This window comes from Ipomoea triloba, chromosome 2 (assembly GCF_003576645.1).
Source record: "Ipomoea triloba cultivar NCNSP0323 chromosome 2, ASM357664v1".
Taxonomy (NCBI): Eukaryota; Viridiplantae; Streptophyta; class Magnoliopsida; order Solanales; family Convolvulaceae; genus Ipomoea; species Ipomoea triloba.
This window is the reverse complement of record NC_044917.1, coordinates 22134539-22139929: the sequence shown is the minus strand read 5'-3', so window position 1 is coordinate 22139929 and position 5391 is coordinate 22134539.

Below are 5391 nucleotides of genomic sequence, written 5' to 3'. Positions count from 1 at the left end.
GCTTGAGCAGATAGCGGTGGTAAGAGATTTTCCTGATGTTTTTCCAAAGGAGATACCAGGAATGCCACCAGAAAGAGAGATAGAGTTTGCTATTGATCTAATACCTGGAACCGCACCAATCTCGAAGACACCTTACAGGATGGCACCAAAGGAGATGCAAGAATTGAAAGAGCAACTACAGGAATTACTAGATAAAGGTTACATTCGGCCAAGTGTCTCTCCGTGGGGCGCTCCAGTGCTGTTTGTTAAGAAGAAAGATGGTGGATTGAGACTCTGCATCGACTACCGTGAGTTGAATCAAGTAACGGTGAAGAACATGTATCATTTGCCTCGAATTGATGATCTGTTCGATCAATTGAAGAGAGCTGGAACGTTCTCCAAGATCGATTTGAGGTCAGGTTATCATCAACTGAAGGTAGCTGAAAAGGACATACCCAAGACTGCGTTCAGGACGAGGTATGGGCATTATGAGTTTACTGTGATGCCGTTTGGGTTGACTATTGCACCTGCGGTATTCATGGATCTCATGAACCGAGTTTTTCGACCATATCTAGATCAGTTGGTGGTTGTTTTCATTGATGACATTCTGATATATTCCAAGATCTCTGAAGAGCATGAAGATCATCTGAGAGTGGTTTTGCAAATTTTAAGGGAAAACCAGTTCTATGCTAAGTTGTCCAAATGTGAATTTTGGCAGGATAAGATTGCATTCCTTGGACATGTAATCACTAAGGAAGGAGTAGCTGTTGATCCTTCGAAGATTCAAGCAGTGATGGATTGGAAAGCACCAACTTCAGTGACTGAAGTAAGAAGCTTTCTAGGATTAGCTGGATATTATAGAAGATTTGTGAAAGACTTCTTCAAGATTGCAAGGCCAATGACGAACCTAATGAAGAAAACCACTAAGTTTATGTGGGATGCAAGCTGTGAGGAAGCGTTTCAAGAGCTGAAGAAAAGATTGACAACTGCACCAGTGTTGACTTTACCATCCGGTACGGAAGGATTTGAAATCTACAGTGATGCTTCGAAGAAAGGATTGGGTTGTGTGCTGATGCAGAATGGAAAGGTGGTTGCTTATGAATCAAGACAACTGAGGACTCATGAGGTGAATTATCCCACTCACAACTTAGAATTGGCTGCTGTAGTCTTCGCCTTGAAGATTTGGCACCATTATCTATATGGAGTGCAGTGTAAGATATTCACCGATCATAAAAGTCTGAAGTATATTTTCACCCAAAAAGAATTGAATATGAGGCAGCGAAGGTGGTTAGAATTGATAAAAGACTACGATCTAGTCATTCAATATCACGAAGGGAAAGCAAATGTGGTTGCAGATGCGTTAAGCCGAAAATCGAAACACTCTATGAATACGACATGGGTACTTCCAGAAGGATTGTGTGAAGATTTCAGAAGACTCAATCTTGAAGTCAAGACTGAAGGTGAAGTAGAAGCAGAAATTGACATTTACAACATGGTTATTATGCCATCAATATTTGAAGAAATCAAGCAGAAGCAGTCCAATGACAGCGAATTAGAAAAAGTAAAGGCTGGGATGGTTGACAATAAAAATGGATCCTTTGAGCTGTGGCAAGACGGAAGTATTCGGTTTGAAGGGCGATGGTGTATACCTATAGCCTGTGAAGAAGTGAAAAGAAAGCTTATGGAAGAAGGGCACAATACTCCCTATTCAGTGCACCCTGGAGGTGACAAGTTATATAAGGATTTGAAGAAACATTTTTGGTGGCCAAGAATGAAGAAAGAAGTAGCAGAATTTGTGGATCGATGTTTAAATTGTCAAAAGGTTAAAGCCGAAAGAAGTAAGCCTAAAGGATTACTTCAATCGTTGGAGATTCCACAGTGGAAATGGGATTCAATCTCTATGGATTTCGTCCGTGGTCTGCCACTGACTAAAGCTGGAAAGAATAAGGTTTGGGTTATTGTAGACAGACTGACTAAGACTGCTCGATTTATAGCAATGAACGAGACTTGTAGTATGGAGCAGTTGGCTAAAGCTTATGTGAAGCAAGTGGTTAAGTACCACGGAGTACCTAAGGATATTGTTTTCGATAGAGATTCAACGTTTCTATCTCAATTTTGGAAAGCTTTGCAAAATGCGATGGGTACAAGATTGAAGTTGAGTACGGCATTTCATCCAGCTACGGATGGACAAACCGAGAGGACTATCCAGACTTTAGAAGATATGCTAAGAGCTTGTGTGATGGATTTAAAAGGGTCGTGGGATGAACATCTTGATCTTATTGAATTCTCCTACAATAATAGTTATCATGCTAGTATCAAGATGGCCCCTTATGAAACTTTGTATGGCCAAAAGTGTAGAAGCCCTTTGTGTTGGAGTAATATGGTTGATACGGTCGTGTTAGGACCCTAGTACTTGGAAGAGACCATTGAGAAAGTCAAGCTGATTCAAGCAAGAATGAAAGATGCTCAAGATCATCAAAAGTCATATGCAGATTTAGGACGAAAACCAGCAGAATTTCAAGTGGGAGAAAGAGTTCTTCTAAGAGTATCACCAACCAAAGGAGTTATGCGATTTGTGAAGAAGGGTAAACTAAGTCCAAGATTTATTGGTCCGTATGAAATCTTAGATAGGATTGGTCAAGTAGCTTACCGGTTGGCCTTACCTATGGAATTGGATAAGGTAATGAACTTATTGCTTAATTTAAATAAAAGAGATTCAATGGAAGGATGAAGTTAAGCTTTAACTTGTTGTTGTTAGGTGCATGATGTATTCCATGTGTCTCAACTGAAGAAGTACGTTCATGATGTTTCGCATGTGATCAACCCTGAGGTAAGAAGGAACTTTGCTTAATTTCAAATACGATATTTGATTAGTAAAGTGATGAAAGATTTGGTAAATTGTAAGGTTGTGGAGATGGATGAATCTCTCTCGTATGAGGAAAAGCCAGTAAAGATATTGGATTCTAAGACCCGTGATACACGAAGGAAATCCATAAAGCTTGTGAAAGTATTGTGGTCCAACCACTTAGCTGAGGAAGTTACGTGGGAAGTTGAGGAGGATATGAGAAATCGGTATCCGGAGTTGTTTGCTTCAGGTAATAGTCAAGTTACGGGGACATAACTTTCTTTTAAGGAGGGCAGGTTTTAACACCTCACTCCGTTTGTTTTATAGAATAGCATGTTACATGTTTAGATTTAAGTTGTTAAGCTTTGATAAGATTGCTTCGGGGGCGAAGTTTTCTTTTAAGGAGGGTAGATTGTGACACTTGAGATTTTTGGTTCCAATATTACCTATTGAACTTTCAAAGTCATTCCCTAATATTCCTCAATGTTCATCTAATCTCTATACCATATTCATTGGTATTCCTCAATGTTCATCTAATCTCTATACCATATTCATTGGACTCCCTCAATGTTCATCTAATCTCTATACCATATTCATTGGACTCTATTTCTATGTTCAAAATCTCTATACCATATTCATTGGACTCTATTTCTATGTTCAATTTCATTTGAACCTTGAGCTATATTCATTTGGACTACCAAATCCTTATACTAATTATTATATTATTTTTATAACTATATTACTATTATATAGTATTGTGAGATATAGTAATTACATTTAATTATTTTATATATAAATATGATATGCGTGTGTGCATGTGTGGTGTAACGTATGTATATATATATTAATTAAGTTTGTGTAGTGTGCGTTGTTGGTCCCAAGGGGATGGGGTACAAGTCTAGAGGGGGGGGTGAATAGACTTGTATAAGATTTTGCAAATCTTTTCGACCTCTCGTGTGTATTGAACTTAGGATGTTTAGGTTCGATACCTCACGAGGTGAAGACAAAGTTTTATGCGCAGCGGAAATGTTATCCCCTTTTAGTTAGCACGAGTAGTTAGTTCGAGAGGTGCGTTTATATGCAGTGCAATCGAGAGGTTAGCGAGAGATAAAAACAGTAAGTAAATGCAAGAGAGATTTTTAAGTGGTTCGGCCAACCCGCCTACGTCCACTCTTCTTCCAGAAACTCCCTGGAAGGATTGCACTAAAAACTTCCCTTTCTAGTACAATAACGAGCGCTTGAGCTTTGATCACCAAGCCCGCCTCAAGCCTCAGGTTTTTCGCCCCGCTTCCAGTTACTCCACCTCTCGAGCACTTGACCTTTGATCACCAAGCNTGCTCGTGTCTTGTGGAGGTCTTCAAAGTTCACCTGCTCTAGATATTCGTTTGATATATCCAGGTGAAGGTAATTGACAAAGGCTTCACCTATGAAGTTGCCTTCAATCACCCCATCTCTCCACCATTCGATGCATTCCGGAAGAGTGAGACCGCTATGAAGAGCTAAGTCAGTTTTGGTAAGAAGACTTACTATGATTCCATGAAGATATTCGTTTGAGTCTTCTTTGGTCCCTGCCTTGTAGCTCTGTAGGAGTAGCTTGTCTCTCTTCTCTTTGGCTGTTTGTTGTTCTTGTTTCTTTCTTCTGATTTCCTTGTCTTCTTCTCTTCTTTCTCCTATTTCCAGTGAACGCTGGATCCTTAACATATCTGCTCTTTCAGCTTCCTCCATTTGTTTTCTTGTTGATTTTGGAACTTTTGGAGGAGGAGGAGGTCCAGCTGGTTCACTTGCCGCCCTCTTCTTGCTGGTTGAAGTCCCTCCCTGAGTCTTCTTTTCCCCCTTGTTGGCATCATAGCGGAGGGAAAGTAAGGAGGACAAACCGTCGAAGAGTGCATGGATTTGGGCAGGCATTTGGTGCGACAGGTCAGTGAGTATGGTTTGCATCACATCCTGTCGAAGTTCACTTGAGCGTTGGTGGGCTTGAAGTTCTGCTCGTAACTCGGCGAATTCAGTTCTCATCCTTTCAGTCTCTGCTCGAGCTACCGCAGCCTCATCCGCAGCCCTTTGTGCTGCATTCTCAGCCCACACTGCTTGTTCGAGAAGTTCTTCATGATTGGCTTGGGAGTCACCGGAGCCAGTCACATGTATTGCAGCGTTTCGAACAACACCAAGTACATGCTCAAGTTGAGCCATCCTCTGAGATTGATCAGCCATGAATTGACGCACCTCGCCAATGAAAGCTCGTTCGGCCTGTTGATCAAAGTTAGAAGAAGAAGGAGAAGAAGGTTGAGTGGTACCTCTAGTCGGAGGGGACTTGGGTGCTTCCAGATTTCCACTCATGACTTGCATTCGTGATTCCACCTCTCGACTGACTTTCTGAGGTTCAGCAGGGACACTGGGATCAGAGCTCGAAGGTAGCTCCATATCAGGTGCTTCCCGGTTTCCATCTGATTGAGGTTCCCCCTCAACACTACCTCTCGAGCCAGTGCTGGGAACGTGATCATCTACTGGAGGAGTTGATTCATCGGCAGGTGCTTCCCGGTTTCCACCTTCTTGAACCTCAACTCTCGAAC